Here is a 24267-nt window from a genome sequence, read left to right as displayed (position 1 = left end):
CCAATCCACTGGCTTCTTATAAACAGAGGAATGCTTTAAATGAGCTTGTGGCTTTTAAAGGAGTCAGCATGTCAGCTGAACTATTGGGTTAGCCACTGATGCTTAATATTTTTAATACTGAAATGGGAGTGGCTAAAAAAACCCCAAACAAAAACACCCCAAAAATCTCACCTCTATTTTAACCAACACACTAATCGGAGAACAATAGTGACAAAGTGTGAAGCAGACATTATTAAGAAGTGCCTCTATAGCTTTCTATGAATACCCTCAGGGTGACAGAATCCTGTCTTTTTAATGTATTTCGGTGCCACCACCACTAAAACCCGTGCCTGTGATCTGCTATTTTGGCACTGTGATTAGGTGGTATTATTAGTGCCATGATATTAAGTCGTCTCATTTTGGGAAGGCGGGAGCGACTGACAGCTCTGAAACAAGCGTTTGACACTAAAACCGTCACTAATGCTAATTCCTCCAGTGCTCGTGAAAACATTAATCTTTAATAATGACACAAAGACCTTCTGTCGAGGGGAGGGGTTACTTCCTGTCCTCTCAAAACCTCTGACAGCCTCACTCACTCAGCTGCTCAGCATTTTATAATTTGGTGCACATAAAGGATGGGGAAATCTGTTAAATATAGACTGAGCCGAAAGAGAGCGGGCAATGCAACATAATGCAATGTGTGACGGCTGTGTGTGTGTTTGTGTGTGTGTGTTTTTAACCCTGTGTCTTTATGAGCCTCATTGAGGGTGTCCTTCTTCCTCTTACCATAAAAAGCATTATGTTCAGAAACAAGAAAACATTTAACACAAGCTAAAAGAAAACAAAAAATACTATCAGTAATGGAGGTCACGGGTGGGTAGCATCCGCACACTTATAATTAAACAAAAAAATCACAAAATGGATTTGCAGTGTGTACTCGTCTCTCTGCTTGTGTCTGTGTGAACATTTGGCTAAAGATATTTCTCACAGCGCAATTTACCGGTCCAGCGAGACATTTCCATTTCATCTGAAGGGTTTTGTTATTCAGAGGCTCTTGCATGCGTGTGTATGTGTGCGTGCGAGTGTGTATGTGTGCAAATACACAGCACCAAGCGAACAAGAGATTTAAAGAGAGCTTCAAACTGCAGTGAAATGAGTCAGAAGGGGGGATTAGCGAGGGGTTATAAGCCTGTTGTAGGAGTTAGGGCCTTTTTAGCTGAAGATCAGACAGAAGGCAGCACTACAGCCAAATCAGGCGCTGTGTTCTTCCCACACTTTGCTTTTCCCTTATCCTTATCATTGTTGCTTTGTAATAACTGCTGCACGTGCTCTCATTTCTGAGGAAAAAAAAATCTCTGTTTTAATTGTCGAGCAGCAGCCTGAACGTGGATGCACAAACGCAAGATAAAAAGAAAAAGAAAAACCCAAAACAAGTCGGACAATGATTGCAGTGCACACATGGACAGAACTTGTGTGGTGACAATAGAGAAGTGAAAGGTATAATTTCCACTAAGAAAAACAGAAATCACAGGAACAAAACACTGTTGTACACACAACTGACACTTTGTCGCGATCATTAACCCTGTAGAAACAAGTGTTTGGAAATTCGTTGACTGGATAAATTACACCGTTGTCAGTGTTTATTCATGTTTAAAGCCCCGAGCAGAATATCTATGAGGGACACATACTTTAATGAATCTGTCTTGTTGCCCTATTAGTTGACACAAGTAAGATCCAGTTGGCTGCTTTTCTTAGACAGACATGCACATACAAATTTATGCACGCTTTCATGTGTGCGTTTCTGCAGGAAGCGTACATAAATGCATCTCACAGTAGTGCAAATGTGACAAGATTGGAGCAGAGTGAACGTGGATTGACCTGGTGATTGACCTGAGCGTTGACCGTTTGGCATTTTCCATCCAATTATTAACATTTGCCAAAAAGAGTAGCAGCCCAGTACGGTGTTTAGACTGCATCTGCGCTAATTTGTATTAGGATGGATGATTAGCTAAAAAAGTGTCTAAGCTAGCACTGTTGCCTCACAGCAAGGAGGGTCCAGGGTTCAAATCCATTCTGTGTAGAGAGTTATCCGTGTCTAGGTGGGTTCTCTCCAGGTACTATAGCTTCCTCCCAAAGTCCAAAGACATGCAATCAGTGGGGTTAGGTTAACCGGTGATTTTAAACTGACCATAAGTGTGAATGTGAGCATGAATGGTTGTGTGTCTCTATGTTTTAACCCCGCGACAGATTAGCGACCTATTCATGGGCCCCCTGTGACTATGAATTGGGTAAGTGGAAGAAAATGGATGATAATAATAATAATAATGATAATAAAACTCAAAATGAATGCAAAGTTAGATCTCTTTAAATGGGTTTTTGAATCCGGTTCTAGGTTTTAACCTAAGGTACATTCATCCCCTGTGATCATACAATGAATCTAGGCAGATGTAAAAGCCATAATTACGACACTGTTATCTACTATCTGAAGCTAAATGTGGTTGCGGCTTAAAGATATTCTCCTTTCCTCTCAGAACTGGAATGGGTTATAGTTTACGAAGGTGTATAATCATGTCTGTGCAAATGACAGGAAAGCAATTGTGCAATTCTATTGAAATTCATATGATGGAACAATCTGCCAGGAAGGAGACAGGGATGGTGATGACAGATCATTCCACTCAAACAGCAAACACACACAATCATGCTGATGCAGACAAGCCCAGATAAACATAAACACACACACACACACACACACACACACACACACACACACACACACACACACACACGCACACACACCTTTAAAACTGTATAGCAATCAGATTTGGCTGTCAGCCAGTGAACGATATTACAGCTATAATTCATTACTCGCTGGCCTGGGCTGAACCTGGATTTTACTGTCAGGAATGAATAGTAAAAAATAAGTAAATTGCCGTTTTTATGCAGCTAAGGAATCAAAGTTTTAAAAAAAGAATAAAATAGAAGACAGAGGAAATATATTGGAAAAGGGGAAACTGGTATGTTGGTAAGATGGAAGAAATATAGTTGAAATCAATTAGAATATCAATGGAAACTGATTGGAAACAAGAAAACACAAGAGGATTGTACCCAGACAGACCATAATGATCTAGATGAATGAAGTACAAGTATGAATCTTGATAGGCATTCTCACAGAGGAGGTAGAGTTTGGAAACTTAAGTGTCACCAAATGACTAAACCAAAGACCTCTTTTGACTCACTTTAGCTCACCTTTGTCCTTTATTTACAATGCCAGGTTAGAGCTTTAGAAAAGAAGTTCAAAAAGAGATTATAAGACTTTTTTTGCCCTCCAGTTTTCAGCTTTAATTAGGCAGATAAATATCAATGTTAGTCAGCAATTCAGTCTCACTATTCTTAAAAGGCACTCACATACATCTGCATAATCTAAAATATAATATACTATCCTTTAGGTGCATTTTGAGAGAAATGCAGACTATGTTTGTTGCAACATTTCACAAATATTTTAATGAATAGAACTAGATCCAGTGTTTTTTAAAAAAATGTATATACAACTATTTACTAAAAAATGCAGCCAAATTAGGTACAGACTTTTTGGCTAGCAACTGCGACATCTAGTAGTGTCATTGTCATTGCCATTTGTCATTGTTTTGACACACAAAACAAAACAAATGACCACACTACACACTAACTACAGAAGACTAAACAGTAACCATAGGCTCCTAACATGGTAAATATCACAAATCTTTCACATCTCAAAACTTGCTTTCAATATCGCTCTCTCTCACTGCCGTCATTCCTATAACTTTGCCCTCTTCCTAAATTACCAAATGTCACGTGCTGCCATATTATTCGACATGGTACATTTTCCACCAATAGAAAAGGAGTGAAGCACTGTCCTCAGAAAATACAACTTTTACCATTTCTTCCCACACTGAACGTGAAGATAGATGCGTATATTTTTTATCATAACTCTGGTTTTACGTGTCCTTTCAACACAATCTGCAAGTTGAAATAGACACTCATCTTAAATTTGGTGTGTAATCCCGTCAACCCCAGAGAGTTGAAAGCAAACCTTTTCCCAAACATAAGCAAGTAGTTTTGGTTCATAAACTGTAAGTGCCATCCATCCATCCATCCATCCATCCATCCATCTTCTTCCACCTGTCCAATTCATGGTTTCAGCAGGGCCAGAGCCTAACCTTTTCAAGGACCCATAACTCATAGAGACAGAAAATGATTCATTCTCACATTCATATATGACTAGCTTAGAATCACCAGTTAACTTAACATGCATGTCTTTGGACTATGGGAGGAAGTAAAGTACTGGAAGGGAATCCATGCAGGCACAGTGAGAACAGAAGGCCCCCTTTCAATGTGGCCTCGGGCCTTTGCATGCCCCAAACCAGTCTGTCTTTGCATGCCCCAAGGCAAGCAAATACAAACTGTTGAATTCCTAGACTTAGTACAGTCTGTTTTTTATATTTCAGTTTTTTTTTTTTTTTTACATTATTATGAGTGTCTGTTTCTGTTTAATGATTCTAACATCTGAACTTATTTCTGTTGTTAAGAGCTACCAACGGAAAAAAGCTCTTCTAACTTCAACTTGCATCTAAAATGCTTACAACCCATCCAGCAATTACTAGTTATACATATTTAACTTATGGTTGTCCATAGTTGCCAAAGTAGTATTACTGTATGTTTTTTAACAGACACAGTTCTTTAAGAGTGAGTGGTCATATGTGTATAAGCTGCATATCTCATTAAACTGACAGTATTTAAGGGGGCTTGTTACCCTGTTGAACTGGATCACCAGTGCCCGAGTATGCCAAGAGGAACCACGCTGTGAATCAGTGCCATTTATTGACAAAAGACAAAAAAGAACCCATCACAACAATTTCGATCATAACCATAACTGACATTTATGATTCATTATGTTCTGGGAAAGAGAGCAACAATCTGTTCCTGCGAATGAAGGGCTACAAATCCATTTAATGTGGGCTCATTTTAAAAGCAGGATATGAGAGATGGTGTCAATCAAAATTCTGATCAAGCAAAAGGGGATCTGTGAGGATGCCTATCAGAGCTTGTCCTTGATTGGGTGCACGCTTCAGTCATGTCATTAGTTCCTTTGCAGGACCCTTAGTTGAATATAAGTTGGCAGGAAATGAGATAGGGGGAATAAGCGCCAGCAAAGATAAAATCCTTAGAAAGGATGAGTGGGATGTAAAAAAAAGAAAGAAAAAAAAATCCCTTTCACTACCACGCCTCCAGACCTGAAGTGCATTTAAGGGCTGCTCATAAATACGTGATGACTAAATCCACAAAGCCAGCACTGAGATAGGAAATTTGTGGGGATGACGATGTGTCATGAGACAGCTGGAAGAGGAGAGGGGTAGACAAAGCATCAGAAATTTGCACTTTACCTGAGTAATGGCTGTTATCAGCAGCCATTGAATAGATATGGTATTTTTACCTGATATATTATTTTCTGTCCCAAGACATGCTCAAAAAGCAACCCCCCCCCCCCCCCCCCCCCCCCAAAAAAAAAAAAAACAAACAAGCAAAAAAAACAAACAAAAAAAAACTATCCATTGATTCATTCTCTTCCGCTTATCCTTGTCAGGGTCATGGGGGGACTGGAGCCTATCCCAGCTATCTTACGGCAAAAGGCTGGGTACACCCCGGACAGGTCGCCAGTCTGCCACAGGGCTAACGCATAGAGACAGACAACCATTCGCACTCACATTCACACCTATGGGCAATTGAGTGGCCAGTTAACCTATCCCCACTAACTGCATGTCTCTGGAATGTGGGAGGAAGCCGGAGTATCCAGAGAGAACCCACGCAAACACGGGGAGAACATACATTCTAAATACATATATATTAGATATAGATGTTCTTTACTATTCACTATAGTCCTTATAGAATGAAATCACAACTGTTACTTTGCTTAAGTTTGTCTTCTTACTGTGGTGAAAGAAGCCAGATTGACATTAATTATTCACTGCTTTTAACAAACTTTTATCTATTATCATTATCATATTATTGCAGCTGTGTGCTCACATGCATGTGTCCTCTTTAGGCTAACTGGCCTTTAAAACTAATGGCTCTAATAGACACTTTTAGACAACTATGTATTCATTAACAGTTATTTTTAGCCAATTTAAACCTATTCAACCACACTCTAATTACTACTACTACCTATTAAGCTAAATTTTCAACTCTTTCAAATTGACCAGTTATTCATTAAAAGTGCTAATTAAGGTTTATGGCCAACTTTCTAAAAAGAAGTCTAATTTAACTCTTTTTTTCTGTCCTTATTTTGACCAGATGCACTGTAAACCCATTCATCCACCTACGCATCAATCCATTCATCCATCCATTTTCTTCCATTTATCCAGTTCAGGGTTGCAGATGGCTATGGGGTGCCTGACTGAATAGAGAATGAATAAAACAATGAGAAAAAAGCAAAGATACTTTATTGTTTCCCCAGTTGAAAATTACTTGTTTTTTGTTTTTCTTTTTTTTTTAAGTCTTCAAATGGGAGTAAAGAAGTTTGAAGGCAGTGAGAGATAAAGAAAAAGAGCTGAAGAATGTGTGTGTTTGCAGGCACACAGGGGACTTTCAAAACCACACTCAAAAAATAGGATCTTCAAAGGTAGCCAGCTCATAACCAGAACAGCAGGTCTGTGAAAGGAAAATACTAAAAGACACACAAAAATAACATACCAGGTAAGAGAAAGAATGAAAACAAACCTCTAACACTGACTGTTTTCAAAAAGGGAACAAAACTTTTCAGTGAGTATAGAGTGTAGGCAGAGAACTCGGAGGTGACTGGCACGGGAAAGAATGATAGGAGTGGACAGCTATACACAGAGGTACACGTGTACAGGCAGACTAAGAGTCTTTAGATGTTGATAAAAGGGCAAAAATAAAGGCAGCACACATTCCCACATAAATACTGTGTTGACCTGTTTGCTAAGTCATGAATAGATGACTGATTTTGAGCACAAATGTTCAGTCTGTTGTGACAGGATGTCTAAATATTAATGCAATATTGTTGTTTACTCATATTATCCTAAAGCTGACAGGACCTGAGCCAAAGCAAAAGGACACAATAACACAATCCGTTGCCAAAAAACAGGACAACTATTATTTTTAGGTTTGCCCCATACTTTGTGCTGGCATGATAACAAACATCACATAATAAAAGGAAATTATAATCATGTAGGTGTGTGATATAAAGGACAGGTGGGAGTACAAAACAAGATGCTGCTCTTACGAAAGATGTAAATTATTTTGAACACTTGCGAATATGAGCAGCGAATGGGAATGAGACAGCAACAGGAAAGCACAGAGAGGTGGGAATAGATTCTTGTGAGAAATATGGGCATCTGACAGACAAAACTAGTAGGAGCAAACATTGGAAAATGGCTGACACACTGCTGATTGTTTACGGGCGTTACAAGATATCTCAATCTGTTCCTTTATTGGCCTCATGAGGTGTTAATGGGGGGAACACGGAAGGGAAGGCGAGACGGAGGAGTTACATTGCATCCCAGGTGAGTCCAGTAAAGCTTGGGTTGGCTTCCAACCCTAACTCTAACACTGATGGATCTGCTAACACCTTACCGCGGTGCAGCATGGCCGAGCCATCTCACTGATCTTACTCTCTCCACCGCTAATCTATCCATCTCACACAGACAAGACAGACCCAGTGGATGTATCGCCTTCCAATCATCCCATCACGGTTAACCGCAGTCAAAAACGAAAGGAAAGAATAGAAAAAGTGTTAGAGAGAGAAATAGGTATTGATTTGATCAGATATACTGCTGTGAGCAGGTTTGGCTATGCTCAGCAGCTTAGCACCCCGAAATAGAAAGCATGAAGGAGAGACTTGGTGTGGGTGGCCTGTTTAATAAGACAGCAATGAAGAGGGGAAGCAGCAGTCATGACTGCAGCAAACAGAGGGAAAATGTTGCACAACAGGCAGAATTTCTGAAAAGGGGGAACCTTTTCAAAAACATTGAAACAGACCATAAAAAAGCCAACAGTCTGGCTCTATAATGCTTCATTTGAAAGTGAATGTGAAAGCAGGTGCATGTGAGATTACTTAATGCCTCTGCTTGCCTCCAGATAGTCGTTCATACAAGTGTGACTAACATGGGAGTTTGTTTAAAACATGGTTGTGTGACTGCTTGGGTTTCTAGGTGTTACCTTGGTGAATATAGTGTGATTAGAAATGATGCAACAAAAAAATACTGTGCGTGTGCGTGCGTCCGTGTGTGCATATGTGCAGAACTGTCTCCCTCTGGCAATGTGGCAGGGATATGACTGGTTGTAATTGCCTGCTCCACTCGACTCAGTGAGGGGTTAATAATGCCAGTAGCCCTTATTCCTACTGTCACCTTCCACTGTACTGCTCTGACAGTGGCTTTCACTCTGGCCAGAATAATCACGTATAGTAAATAAACAAATGTAGTTACATCTATCTTTACTCATGTATCATGTACAGCATTGGAACGCCCTATAGGTCTGCTGCTTTGCACAATTCACCTCCAGAATCAGATCATTAGATACTTGGTACATTCTGCATAATATAAATAGCCCAGAAGGCTTAATAGCAGTGCTAGGCATTGGAATGACTTAAGATTTGATAGACGCAACAGTCCTATAAGCCACATTCCCATCATACCTTAAGCTCAATTGGATTTAAACCACATTTTACATCAGGGTTTAAGACATCATCAGCTGCTATAAATTACTAATCATACTGCTGTTGAGAAGTATAATATGTGTCAGCTGGAACTACTAGACACTTATCATAGCTCAGATACTGAATGGTGTGATATTCATTTAGGAATGTAAAACAGGCATTCAGTATTCATTACAAAAGATTAACACTTTCAGGAAATACTTTGAGGCTCAACTCACTGATTTGAAAGCAAGAGTTCTGCTCTGCTTCCCAGGGAGGGGCACGAAAACCATCTCCATTAAAAGACCCTGTAGCCCCGTGTTCCCCAGCGAATGTAAGAGATTGGCAGCATCTAATTACATTCTGATGGGGTCTGTTCCTTTAAGGTACTAAGGTGCTATTCCATGAAGAGAGGCATTCTGAGTCTCCCAGGTCTCCAACTTGCTACTTTTAGGATCACCGTTTAAATTGGGTCCTGGAAAAAGGTGCTGATGGTGTGTTGAGAGGAGATTGGGCTGCTATGATACTGGAACCGCAAGGGGAATTAAAACGCTGTCATGCCGCAAGCAATAAAACCTATCTAAGCATCACCTGGGATTTTCTTCTTCACTAGAGCATATATACACAAAGTTGCAAAGTACTATAATGTTCCTGTGGAGTGACCACCTGCAGATGTAATAAAAAGCTCAATATGTAACTTGGAAGAGATTATATTTGAGAGATCATGCTGGTGAGTCGGCTGTATCCACGTACACAAATGAGGTTAAAGCATCTTACCTTCATGCTCAGGGTGCAAAATAGGCTTATTACCACTCCATCATGCCTACTGTGTTTATGTTAAGCTTTTACAGTTGTATTCTTTGTTTTAAGAGACATTGCACTTTCACCATCTTAAGGAATCGCTCACTTTTCCACAATGTGCGCCAGAGCTTTCTTGTCAATAAAACTACACGTCTCTGCAAAACCCAGACAGCAAGAAGAACAGCGTAACAACTCGGGGGCCCGTCTGGAGAAAGGTATAGCTTGAGAAATAATCTCGGATAATGGCATCTGCTGAGGTGGAACTGTAATTTTATGATTTCATGTGCCACAGTGTGTATGATTGCAGCTGTCACTGCTGAATAGAGAGCATGGGTGCGTGCGTGTGGCTATGCACACAGTGCAAGGCTTGACAGGAAAGTGTTAATTCACCAAAGAAGAATAAGATCCATTCTGAGAACAGGTATGCAGTTCTATTCCAGCAGAGTCAAGGTCCCAGTGTATGTTTTTATTTTTATTCATTTCATATATAAAGATCCAGTTAACGTCAGTGAGAATAATGTTACTTTAAAGGACAATGGCAGCCGCACATATCTGACCATGACGTGGCGTGTACTATTGACAGTGTATGAATTACAAATACTAGCAATAATACATATAATACAAATTCCGTTGCGGATACAAATTTTGATGACGTTGAGTGTTAAGTAAGTCTTTTTAAAAATAGCTGTTAATAATTGCTGTATGTGTGGCGATGTTCAGGCAAAGCTTTGTTCAGATTGGCCCACTCGCTATGGAGGAGATACAGCTACAACCGTACTACTAAGATGTCCAAAGAGATTGTGATAAGATTACCTGTAGTAAAATTACTCTAAGTACAAGTGAAATATTTGGATTGTGAATATGAAAACAGGGCTCATACACAAGCAGCACAGAAAAACATCAAACTACCACCTTATGAAAGAGTTAGAAGTATATTTGATTAGAAAACCACTAGCATATTTTAGGATTTGTTTCCCAATGGCTGATACAACATCCCAATCCTTCACACACAGAAACCTTTTACCTCTAATTGTACCATCTGCTGTGTAAGATGTTTTATAATCCTGCGCTGGAGATAATGCATTACAAACAATCAGAGATAGAACAATCACTCTGTGCATTTCTGAAATCCAGAAGAAGAAAAAAACAGACAAAAAAACTAAAGCTCCAGATATATGAAGCATCTGCAAGTACCTGAGGCAACTCATTATGACTTCGGCAGTGAACCAGAGAATTGCATAGTATAGTCACATCAGTTACCAGTCACAACAATCATCATCTAGCCAACTGATATGTCACAAATCTTTAGCTTTACGCTTGGCCAACAAATAATTGTTTGTGGTCTTTTTCAGCTTCTGTTTACTGCAAACCAAACCAACTCTATGTCAGCAGATCACACTTGTGGGAGTGGTTTTCAGCTTGGTACAGATATGAGGCAACACATCAAAGCTCCCAACTCTTCTTTTTGGGGCTCCTACTGTCTGTGAACCACATGATCTACCAATAGCAATATCATACATTATATGGTTTAGTTTATAAGCTTAGCAAACTTGTTCACAATCATTTGATATATAAGTATATTTATATAGCTGTATGTTAATTCATAATGTCAATAATGATTAGCTAGAAACATAAAAGCTGCTATGAATAATCAATATTTTTAACATAACCATTAGGCAAAGAGTCACAGAGTCAGCAGGTTTCCTTTGAGCAAGGTCAAAGGTATGTGGGACTAGGGTGAACGTAATAAGAAGGTTCAAAAGAAGCATATGTCAAACCTATGTGTGTATGCGTGTGCACTTTTTCCTGACACTGTGCTATGTACTTAGCATTTAGACAGTACAGATACATTGCTGATGAAGACCACACTATTGGGACATCATGGCAATGCCTGTACACACTGTGTGGGCGAGTAGGGTACTGCTTCATAGGAGCACAGTGGCCTCTCACACCAACCTTAATTGCACTGCTAGCCTCTGCAACACTCTCATTTCATCTACCTGTCTAATTGCTGTGAAGGTAGCGGGAGGGCCACGTGATGATGTGAGCCTGGTCACAATGTTTAGTGGGGAGACAATAGATTACACAATGCTTCTGTGAAGGGAACACAGTCTGGCTCCATGAGGGTTTGAATTTCTCTGCTGTGCTCAAATCAAAACACATGTATTCATTTTTAAAGCATTTCAAGCTGCATGTTGGCTCTTAAAACTAAAAGTGTCACTGAAAACAAGGAAACACTGTAGTTAAAGACAGAAGTACGGTGGCCCTGAGAGGTCAAATGCACTACAACTTGAAAAGGTTAAACACCAGCAAACAGAAAAATGCTGCAGAAGCACACAAAACACAGCAGAGGTTGAATGATACACAATGAAAGTAGAAACAAAAAAACACACGGAACTGATTTTGGGTGGACAATAATGTTACAGCTGTGGAAGTGACAGAAACCAAAATGTGCGAAAAATTGCATGAAGGCACACTTAAGAGACGCTTAAAACAAGAAGAGGATTCATCAGTGTTGGAAGGAAGAAAAAGATGCAGATAATGTGTCTTTTAAACACATGATTCATATAATACTGTAGACACATTTGCTGTTAGCTGTTTATTGTTAGCTTATCACTTCCAAGGCTGTTCTGTTACGTTATTGCCCCTAAACACAAATTTTGTTTTGTTTTTTTGTCTTTTTCTGTGTGCATGTGTGTTTTTTTTCTATATCTGTTGTGTTTTGTTAAACTTTTGCTGTGTTTTGTGTGCTATTGTAGAGATTTTCTATTTGCTGGTGTTTTCTTAAGTTGCAGTGCGTTTGACCTCTCCGAGCCACCGTACTGAAGTCTGTAATGAAAATTTCTCATATACAATTACTGATTGCATATTAAACAAAAATGTTACCCCAAATAGGGACGGTAGTACAGAATACCTTAAACCTTCATTCTTGTCAATGGCCAGCAGGAGGCGACTTGTTGCAGAAAATATTTTTTGGTCTATAAGGAGTAGAAAAAGAGCTTGCATCTTATTTGATGTAATACTTCAATCAAAATGTTCCTTGCTTGTTTAGGATTTCAATGATCATTTTCAAGTATTTTTTTAATAAACAGAGCAGTTTATTATAGATCGTGGTTCCATTTTGAGACGATAAAATAGAAAATGATGGTTTGAATACCTTGTGATTCAAACTCCGAGTGTGTGAAAACACATGATTTTATGGTAAGATCATCTCGACTCATGTGGTTTTAGGGTAAAACAAAGACAAGATGATCAAAATGCTCAACTCAAAGTTTTTAAAGTGCAAGTGCATAAACTAGTAGCTGTGGCCATCTTCCACATACAGTCTATGGTTTTTCTGAGTACAAAGAGCAAAGAAGTACGCAGTGTGCTCAAAATATTTTGTATTCACTCCCTGCACAGCTGCTGCTCCCACTTATTCTCCACTCATCCTGGGAGAAAAAGTTGCTTCAGTTCTCACCAAGGCAAACAATGCCGCACTTCAGCTGTGTTATACAACACAAAGTGAAATTTAAAGGCAACACAAAAGCGCACAAAGTCAACAAACCTGAAACAAAGACCTGTCAACTCAGGGTGAACATGTTTTAACTTGAGCACAATTTTGTAGTTACCCCAAGCTGTAAAGTAGTATCTGACTCCACAAGATGAATGTGCAGAGACAGCGACAAAAGATGAGGGTCTGAAGGGAAATGAGAGAAACAACAGGAGCTCCTTGTAAAGCCTGGATTTAGTCAGTCTGAACTGTCACAAACAAGCGTCACAAACACAGTCACTTTCTGCTGTTTAAGCATCTGTACTGCCATTTTGGGACATGCACACTTGATGTAAGTGGCCAAAAGACAAAGCAAATCACAAGAACAACCAAATGCGCTTAGAAAGCCAAAGCCTCCCCAAAAGGTACTCCACTGCACAAAATCACATCACCCCACTCACTGCCACTCTGCACCACTTATATAACCTGTAAGACCTCTATATGAGTCCGAGATTGAAATTCTGGTGAAGTAGATGAAAACTGGCAGGAGCTATTACATATATTCTGTGTAATGTCACCTCAAGCAGGTCTCTTATCACTTGGAATATACCAATGGAATGCACTGGGGGCATGACTGGAGTCCAACATATCTAGAATTGGGGAGAGGTGAATACAGACTCAAAAGCAGTCAAAAATAGAAAAGTGATCTGGTCGTAAAGAATATTTTTGTGTGAAATATTAAAATGTGCTTATTAGTCCAATTGATGTTAATGCCTTCCAAATAAAAACTGGCAAACCTCACATCCCACCATTATATAAGATGAGAAGATTTTGGAAACTTTGAGTGCTTTGAGCTCTGAGCTTTGAGACTACGAGTGCAAGCAATTTACTTTTAAGTTAAAGGCAGTTTTTAAAAAAAACAACTCAAAGTAATCAAATATCTAAAATTAAATTAGACAGAGTAAATTTATGATGGAGACTATAAATCTATGTGCAACAAGTAGAAGAATATTTTAGACTTTGCAGGGTATAATAACAGCGTGGACTAAAAATAAGGCTGGTGTTTCTGTGTATGTTACATCGGTGATGACAGTTTAGATTTAGGTGTTATATTATATTGCAGAATTGCTTTTTCACAAGATTCCACCACTTGCAACTCAGTTTTTTTTTCTTTAATGACCAGTAAATTTCATTTCATCCCAAGACATTAAATACTTATGCTCTGTCATATGTCTTAGAGACATGCATTGGCTGTCCTCCAGCATCAGGCGTAGAGGCAGAGAGATAGGAACGACAAAGTCTGGTTCTGGAGGTTGGAAAGCGCTGAATCGGCTAGAAGACCGTGGTTCAAGTTCTGTTCAGCTTTGTGTTTCCACCCTTGCCCTGTTTTGTCTTCACTTGCTTTGTACTTTAGCAGTTGCTTGCTGGGTAAGGTACCAAAAGCTGTTTGGTTAGGTTTAGATTAAGTTGCTCATTCACAGTAACCTCACGCATAAACCCCCCAAAACAAAACAAAAGCAAAACAAAGTTGAATGCATTTATATGTGGCACCAGGGGGAGATCTTTTCAGTCATCCATTTGTGATGAGATGGAAGTAAAAGACCAATCTCACCATTATCATACACCTGATGCATCACATCACCAACACCACAGGAGTGTGCATATCTTTTAGATCATAGCAGAATTAGTTCTCTCCCTCTCTTTCTCTCGCTTAATCATGCCTCGATCTTTGCATTGCAAACTCACAAAGAGACGCACTATCACCCTCGATTAGGCTCCGTTTTAACATTTTAACATGTACGGAAAACACGATGCCGAATCCCATACCACTGGGATTCGGCTAATCATCTCCATGGCAACTCTGCCCTGTCAATGCACACACCTGTCACAGCGTGAGTCTATCCAGCTTGCCGCTGGGCTGGAATTCCACCTGTCCACTTTGCTTCCTCCAAAAATGCACAAGCTGCAGCTTTGACAAGCCACTGGACCTGAGGAGGTGCTCTGTGCACTCACAAAGACGCACACATGCGCACTGACACGTCTCATGCATAATCACACATGTAGCAAACGGCCCTTGCACAGGACTAATGAAACATGAAAAGTGGCAACATATAAAATCACAGCGTGTTAGCGCTGAATGTCTGTCAGATTTTTTTTCTCAGCAGGAGCAAATAAAAAAAATGTATTTTATAAGATATGACTATTCAGATAAGACATTTCAATCCCCATTTTTTTTTGGAACAGCAGTTCTCAAATCTGTGGCTGGAGAACCTTACAGAGGAAAAAAAGGATTCAAGGACCTGCTCAAAAATATGTCCACTAAAGCTTTTTAGTCTAGTTATTTCAGAACTTTCATGAAAACAGAAACACATTTAAATTTTAATTTTGTTAAAAGTGACATACATTTAAATTGACTTTGACTTTACAGATAATATATGTGGACTTAGTTTAACAGCATTAATGCATTGACTGGATTTGTTTGTTAGCACCTGAGGACAAATTTTGGTCCCTAGTTGCAACTTAATGAGACCCTATGAGGATCCCCAGATCTCACTTCAAGAACCATTTCTTTGAGCTACTAAGAGGTAGGAAATATAGGAAGCATTCTTTGCATCAAGAAATTCCGTACAAATCAACACCTTGACACAAATATACTGATCGTATGGCTGTGGCTCCAGAGGTAGAGCAGGTTGGTGGTTTAGTCCTGCTCCAGTTTGCATGCCAAAGTGTCGTTGGGCAAGATACTGAACCCCAAGCTGCTCTCTGATGCATTAATTGAAGTTTGAATGCTAGATAGAAAGCACTTAGTTTAAAACATTATAGAGAAAGGGCTCAAACGAATGGATGAGTGAGGCATTTTGTATAAGGCGCTTTTAGTACTTGGTAGAAAAGCGCTATATAAGAAGCAATCCATTTACCAAGTACATAAAGTTCATCTAACAAATTAACTGTATAACCTGGGTGTGAGAGTTACTGTATAACTTCCAAGTCTACACAGGTGACACTGGACACACATTAACACATCAGATCCCACAATACCAAGGCTCTTTTCTTCTGCTCCGGCAGAGCAGAGCATTCGACTTGTTGGCTTGCAAACACAAAGTATCCTCCCCTGTATAGAGCAGGAACGGAGGGGGGGATGGGTGCAACAGAGGAGCCACTCTGCTGATGATGAGGCCAATGTGCTGAGGCAGAGGAGTCTGCGCCCTCTGAACGCTGAGTTACGCAGTGGAACTAGACCCCCTCTGTGTGTGAGCTGCAAAGGGCAGCCACTTTGTGTGTGTGTGTGTACATTTCTTTGAAAAATGGTGACTTAGACATTTCACATTACATAATACAGGTAAGTAAAAGGTTAAAAGAAGGTGTTTTGAAGTGTCTGCATGGTAATGTTGCAAAGACAAGGAGAGGGAGACAAATGGAGGGCTGTAACAGGGTTGCAGAGGTGGGTCGGGGATGGAAAAAAAATATGAGATTTGTGATGTATGATGCTGAGTAAAAGCAATCATGAACTTAAGGAAATCCTTGCGGGCCCTCCTGTAAAGCGCTATAAAACTGCAGCTTTAGATGCTCTGAATCAATACGATCTGCCAGCTCTTGCTCTTTCTCCATCCCAAGGGCCACACATTATGAAAAAAACATTACATAAAAAGGCAAATATTACTGTTGGGAAGCAGTTAGTCACAAACACACAGCTTAATGAGCACCAAGTAAGAACCTCAAATTGTACAGTCACTGCCCTGCAAAGATTCCTTTTTCATCTTTGCACAAAGAGTTATTAACACGGAATCTCGGCAAATTAACTGTTCTCTGCGGTCGTATTGTGGCAGTTTCTTATCCCTTGTGCGATCAATATTAATCAGAGATGTGAATTATCTCAGCGGTTCAAGGCAATTAATTTGTTTTGTTTTTTTACAGCCCCCCCCCCCTCCCCCCCCCCCCCCAACCCAAACCTACCTATCTGTTCTCAAGGAGGCCCATCCTTTAGCTTTTCCCTGCCAAAAGGCTTAATTAATTGTACGTAGTGAGTCTATAGGGCCTGTTTTTTTTCTTTTCTTTTTTTTTCTTTTTCTTTGGCTTCCTGTTGATTTTCCTTTAGCTTTAGCCTCGCCCAAGCCCAGTCATGCTTATAGAGGCGCCCCAAACCAAAATGGCACTCACTACAAATATTGACACAGTCACCCAGGGGCCGCGCCAAACGAATGCTGCCCCAGTGACAGAGGCATCTGTGACTCCAAATGGAGCATGGCAGAGCACTCGAAGTAGGAGTGTACGATGTGTGACATGGAGGAGAAGGACGAGGAGGCAAAGAAAGCAGATGCAGACTGCTTCATCTCCTTTTTCCCCTCTAGTTCTTCCTGAGCAACTTACTCTGGTTATCTCTCCGACCGACTCTTGAGCCCATTCTATACATTTTATGATTATTTCTTGGGTTTTTTTCTCCTCATTAGCCCTTTCTCCCTTGCTGAGCAGTGGCCTGAGCTGATGATGACTGATTTGCAGGGAGCTGACAGCGGTTTCTACATGGCACGATTAAAAAAAGTCTTCAGCCTGGATATTGGTGCGTTACTTAACAAGTGAATATGACCGTACTGCTATAGAATTTTGAAGCTGGGCGCAGCTGTCCTCTTCTATCAATCCCAGCCTAACTGTACAGATCCAGAGAGGTAATAAGGACCCCGGTAGTATTTCAATTAGAGAAACGGTACAATGGATGGATGGGGCTAGAACATAAGGAGGAAAGGTGGAAGGAGGAGAACAGAACAGGAAGCTCGTTAGGGAAAGGCCGGCGAAGGAGAGGGAACGTGTGTTTGTGTATGTAAGGGGGGTGTCAAAGGAACAATGGCTCAGCCAGGGTGCAGTGATCCAGGAAAGATCAAGCTGTCGTGTGGCCCCCTAGTCCATATGTACTATTTAAACAGCATGCACACACAGCTTGACATGCCACCATCAGTTTTCATACTGTGTGTGTGTTTGTTGGTTTTGATGTATGCTCTTGAACGCTTGCCTATCCGAGTCGCTTGAGCAAAAGTGAGACGTGAAACGCGGAGACAGACAGGTGAGAGAGAGGTTACAGTGTGCAGTGACTGTGTGTGCGTGTGAGAAAATGAAGGGGGTGGCAGGTGGGTTGGGGTGAGGTGGGGGGGTGGATTTAGTGCTGCCAGCGTTAGTGCATGACATGTGGGTGGATATTGAAGATGTTATTAGTATCACATTTGCAGGTCTTATAAAACTGCCACAGAGCTGGGTGGTTTTCATACGTCTTCAGCTGATATGTGTCGCGCTGTCATTTGTGTTGCCTTTCCAGCAGCTGCTGGGTTGATCATTCAGTGATGGCACGGTAATTACTTGCCGTCTCGTTTCTCTGTTCTGCTTAACCTCCCTGTTGCACTTTGGTCAAAATTGGCCGTTTCATAACTTTATTTTCCAATAAAGAGCGGTTCTTCTCTGCTGCTTGACCATAAGGCTTTAAAGGCACCCTCCACAGGTAATTCCCAAGGATGTAAAGCTAACGATTTCTCACTAATAATAACTATAAGGCTTTACATTATTTACATTCCTTTTTCGAGCGAGAAGTCTTCTGCAGCCACACTCTTAATCTCGCAACAAGTGATTATTTCTCAGATTTCCCATTTCTGTCCTCCCGGGAACCAATTTACACCTTGCTTGAGCTAAAATTTGCAAGCATGCTGCACTGCTGTTGTGAATGAAACACTTGATCTCATTTCGGATCCGGGCACGAATGGGAAAATCCAGCCTGGATGATGCTCTGCATAAGGAGGCTCTTCCTGAAAGAGCTAGAGGATACTCTGGAGATTGTTATGGGCAGCAGCCTTGACCAGTCTGGCAAGGGACAGAGAAACTCTGAGTGTAGACGCTGCTTGTGGAGCAACACAACTCAAAAACATTAGAAAACACAGTGAGATGCCAGTTCTGTGCTCAATGAGATGCTGAACCAGTCATGAAAAGGTTCTGCACGTTGCATACACTGCACATCATGGCTATTGCATAACTTCCATAACTAAACTCAATATTTTAGATGGAAAAAACTCATGCACTTGTATGATAAATTACACACTGAATTCTAAATGATCACAAAGGTTGTGCTCATGTAAAGAATATGTTTTGATTCCAAGGAAACTAAGATACTAGTATGACTGAATATAAAACTTTTTCATGGCCGAATACGTTAAAGTTCAATATATACCTCAGACATTTACTCTAAGTAAACATTTCTCAGTCTTATTTCTGCTGCTCTCTAAATGTATTTTATCAGTCACCACTGTGGTAAGTGGGTTGGCTTTACTTACGATTAAAGTTATGCCTCCTCCCAGCCCAGAGAGTTGCCAGCTCATTTAAATTTTTTTTCTTTTTTTTTTTGGGTGGGGGGGGGTTGTCATTATTGTTGTTGTTGTGGTGCTCACACTAATGCAAAGATTACAATGAAAACAGCAACATCTGCTTCCAGAAGTTTAATCCCTCTGGATAATCCAAAGAATATCTTGTTTTATAGTTTCCATCGAAAGTAAATGGTAAATGGCCTGTATTTGTATAGCGCTTTACTTAGTCCCTGTGGACCCCAAAGCGCTTTACACTACATTCAGTCATCCACCCATTCACACACACATTCACACACTTGTGATGGCAAGCTACATTGTAGCCGCAGCTGCCCTGGGGCGCACTGACAGAGGCGAGGCTGCCGGACACTGGCGCCACCGGGCCCTCTGACCACCACCAGTAGGCAACGGGTGAAGTGTCTTGCCCAAGAACACAACGACCGAGACTGTCGGAGCCGGGGCTCGAACCGGCAACCTTCCTATTACAAGACGAACTGCCAACTCTTGAGCCACGAAAAATAGAGCTCCCAATGAAAAATGTTAAATTGGAAATTGGGGCAAGTTATGATTTTTTTTTAAATTCAGCTTCAGAGGCTGGGACTGTTATGAACATCTTCTATCAGCCATTTATTCACTTAATCCAGATTACCATACAGTAGGACTCCTGGAAACTACTCATTTGGAAATTTTATGGTGCTCAGTGTAAAAAAAAAAAGAACAAATTTGATAAATATAAGCAGGTTTAGAAGGTTGGTTTTGCTATCCTCCTTCTGTCCTCTAACCAGCTGGGGTTTAAAAAAAAAGGATGGGCATCAGCCATGATTTGTGAGTTGCTCATCTGGGTTAAAAGCAGCCCTACTACTGCCATTGGTGACAACATCAGCCATAACCAACTGTAGCAGTAAAAAAAAGCACTGACTTTAAATTAAACAAGAAGCTAGTTTGTGCTTATTTACTGCTCTCTACTTACAGGGTGGAAGCAGAGCAGCAGCATACAGGGTTCTTCAAATGAAGATCCAGTATCCCCTACTGTAAAGTTTTAGAGTGATTCCCTGCACTAACAAATCCATTACATGATTACCAAGCTCCCATAGCAGAAAGACAGAGATACTGCTGGCTATGTCTGACCTGTTAATCCAGATTCTAAATGATGCCAAGAACCAAAGAGACATGAATCAGTGTCGCTGTTAAGTAGCATGTACCAGTTCACCCACCGGCTGCCGTAGCAAGAGTTTGTCTCGGCTCAGTGGGGGGAAAAGTAAAAAACAAAACAAAACAAAAAACAATGGAGGGAATTGTCTAACACGGCGCACAGATGGCGACTTGGGGAAGCAAAATAATCGAGATCGCCGCTGACACGTGTGCTACACTCCATAAATTAAAGAGGATCCAATGGCAGGAAATGCGGGGTTTGATTTTGAGGTGGAGAGCGAAGAGAGCGCTCACGATGCATGCTCAACAGATGGGTAGAAAATAAGAGAGACGGGAGCAGAGCTCGGAGGCTCCTCTGCACTCCCGTTGTCGCGTCCCGTTTGTCATCCCCGCTCAGCGTCACCGGAGCCACCTGCTCACTACCGAAGCGGGAGGGGGGGCATCTGTGGGGCCGTTTTCTCCGACTAAACCCTGGCACACTTATCATTTCACTGAAAACAGCACCGACTTAGACCGAGAGAGGCACTGCGGCAGACGCACGGCACAGTCAAAGAGGTGCCCACGAATGCGTTTTTCACCCACCCCATCAAATAATCAGACCCAGGAGTTTCATCAAGCAAGCGTTCAAAGGGCTTTCTGTTGCGTGCTGTGATGCCAGTACGGATGTTAGTCAAGAAGCCCCCCCTCCTCGGTTATTCAATCCCCAGTGCACGATCAGTGGCGTCTTTAGTACATCCTGGCTCTTTAACATTCAATCGGAGAAGGCACCCACTCACCCAGGCGCAGAGCGCTCGCTGGGGGGTGGTGGTGGTAGGGGCTCGGCATCAGCACCTCGATCATAAAGATATAGATGCTGAGACCGGCCGACGATCGTTGCAAGCATCCCTAAACCCTTCGTGGAAACGTCGAGGAGAAATCCGCACGCGGGAAGAGGTCTGGTGTGGACCTTTATCTAAATTAAGAATGGCATCGTGCCCCCCCGAAAAAAAGAAACAGCGTCTTTCTTTTGTTGGGGTGTTGAATGCAGGGTTGTGCTGATGAGAATTCATCAATAAAGCGAGAGGCGAACCAGTGTGTTGGAAGCTGGAAATGAAATTGTCTGTGCGGGGTACGTGCCCACGGTGCTCTCTGTGCAAGTGTGTGTGTGTGTGTTTCTTTCGGCCACTGCGGAAAGTTACAGGTCTGACAGCGGGTTTTAAAGACAGACTTACAGTTCTCAGTGTCTCCCACTGATGGATTCGGCATTCAGGGAGGATTGTGCTTTCAAGCAGAGTTCTATTAATGGGATCTAACTCAACGGCTCAGGCGTGTTTGAGGATTTTTTTTTCCTACTGTGACCGCTACTTTCGCTCAGGTCTACAGATCACATACCCTCCCCCTTCCCACCCCCCACCCAACACGGATAACTATCCATACAGCTCAGTCTTGTGAAACTGCCCCGGACGGGCGAAAAATAACTGTACTGCAGCCTGAACGTTAGACTATATGCGTCATTAAAATCGGACTTCCACACAGCATGGATGACATGAATGAAATAAATAAACAAACCGACAGTGTGCATGGCGCAAAGAAACAGTCTTACCCCCCCCTTTTTTTTTTCAAAAAAGCTTTGAGTTGTGTGGGTAAAGCACGTTACCTGATCGCTGTCAGCAGCAGTTATTTGATGCGACGGCTATTCCCCGATCGGTTCCGCTGATACAAATTAAGTTTCCCATCCATGGCACGTCTCAGACTGAGAGGGGATACTATCATTCATTCACCCTCGCAGCCGCGCGGAATCTTCTTCCAACAAATGTTCTCCGCTAGGCATCCCACTTTGGCGTGTCCGAATCAAACCCAGAAACAATAAGTGTGGAAAACAAATCAATGATTCGACCAATTAAAAAGAAAGAAGAATAGCTACGGACATGAAATAATAATGATCAATTTAAAAGAAAAAGCATCCACAGATCAAATGAAAGAACAGAACAGAACAACGCAAAAAATAATAATGCGATGGTGAAATGAAAGAAGAAGGACTTCGTTATTGTAGGTGTCCAGTTTTGTTAGAAAATTTAAAATAATAATAATAGTAGTATTAAAAAAATAAATAAATCCACGTCATATAATCTCCATGGTTTTACGCGTATATTCCAAAGCAGTGTGGGGACGCGCTCACAGTTAACAGCGCCGCAATAGCAGGGGCAGAGTGGGATAGCGGCTTTATTTTCAACTGATGCTCGGTACTCCAAGTCCAAGGAAGCTCTTCTTTTGGTTGAAGCTGGGAGAGCGAGTAGGGGCAAAAACAAGAGGGGGCCGGGGGGGAGGAGAAATGGAAAATTAAAAAAAACAAAACAAAACACAATTTTTACTCCTTTAACTGCCTCTATTCTCTCCTCTTCTCCGTCACGGAGTAAAGCGTGTCTGCGAGTCTTGCCTGCTCTGGCATCTAGGATAGGTATCCACAGGCAGCGGCTCACAGTCGGGCATCTGGCTCCCCTGCAGTCGCTTCACAAGCGGAGGACAGAGATGCGCGCCCTCGCTGCCCTCCGCCGGGGATCCGAAGCGCGTTCACGGCGGAACACCCCCGCCCCCCCCAGCCCTTCTCTCTCCCCTCCTTCCTGCTCGTCCTAGCCTCAGTAGCATCACCCGTAATGACGTCAGCACGCGCAGTTTCCAAATACAGCAAGTGCACGAGCCCAGATTTATTCAAATTCACAGGTTTTTTAAAAGGATAATTCTGCATATTTATAAAGCTGAGACAATTCTCTGGCTTGTAACAGTTCACACTTATTTTTCACTGATATTTCTGCAACATCTCCCACATGATCGGGAACAGAAAAACAAACAAAAAACAGTCAGAGATTATCAGTTAACAGTTATTTCTGCTAAATTTGCTCTGCACTTGCAGCTTTTACTGCAAAACCACACACTGCACAGCTAAGTCCACATGCAACACCCTTGTTACCTCTTCATGCCTTCTGTTTCACATGTTGTAAAACACTGAATAGATTTAGCACTAGGGATGCAACGATACCAATTCTTTCAAACCGATACGATACTGATACTTCGATCTGAGTACTTGCCGATACAGAGTACAAAAACCGATACTTCTACCACACACACACACACACACACACACACACACACACACACACACACACACACACACAAATGCAATGAATTGGAAGACAGGTTTTATTTTATTCTCTGCCGATAAAATATAAAATCTTAATAAAAATGACCACAAAAAAATTTCAAGTGAAAAATAAGCACTTCTGTTAAATTATTGCGGAGTCTCCACATTGTAATTTAACAAAATATCACTGAACTATTGGCACTGTCTCGAGCTTTCAGAATAATAAATAAACACTTCTGTTTGGAATAAAATAAATACAAATTAGGTTTGAGAATAAAATAAACTTTTAAATTATTGCAGAGTGTCCATATTGTAAACAAACAAACAAAATAACAAAAGTATTTGGCATTGACGAACAAACTCCTCATCTGCCCGTGGATCATCAGTCCACTGTGCCGTTAAACCAAGGACTGACATCGCGCGCACACTGCTTGTCTTTACCTCTTCAGAAAGTTTTGGCACCATTATCTCCCTGATGTATGGGCGGTTGGGAATTTCATATCGCAGTTCGAGTATGCTGAGAAGACGGTGTAATCCTATGTTTTCCACGACCGGCATTGGCTGGTCATCCAGAGCGATAAAATGAGTCAGCGCCTCTGTTATTTTATCTGCCCATGGATTTTCTCTTGACATTTTTCATCGCTTTTCCAAAACCTGAGTTAAAGTTGGCTGTTCCGGTCCACACTGCTGACATTTTGTTTAGCCTAGCTACAGCAGC

At 41.3% G+C, this 24267-nt stretch overlaps 1 protein-coding gene across 16 annotated transcripts in view; it reads right to left on the bottom strand.

Annotated features, from left to right (window-relative positions):
* The window catches only part of adgrb2 (adhesion G protein-coupled receptor B2), a 260606-nt gene extending 237693 nt beyond the window's left edge, over positions 1 to 22913 (bottom strand). For all 16 annotated transcript variants that reach the window (XM_065471127.1, XM_065471122.1, XM_065471125.1 and 13 more), the window contains exon 1: positions 22068 to 22913. The gene's annotated coding sequence lies outside the window, so the exon portion shown is untranslated. The remainder of the gene's footprint in view (positions 1 to 22067) is intronic.
* Positions 22914 to 24267: the final 1354 nt, after the last annotated feature.

This window comes from Pelmatolapia mariae, linkage group LG22 (assembly GCF_036321145.2).
Source record: "Pelmatolapia mariae isolate MD_Pm_ZW linkage group LG22, Pm_UMD_F_2, whole genome shotgun sequence".
Lineage (NCBI taxonomy): Eukaryota > Metazoa > Chordata > Actinopteri > Cichliformes > Cichlidae > Pelmatolapia > Pelmatolapia mariae.
Note: the sequence above shows the minus strand (reverse complement) of the source record. Positions and strands in the feature narration are given on the sequence as shown.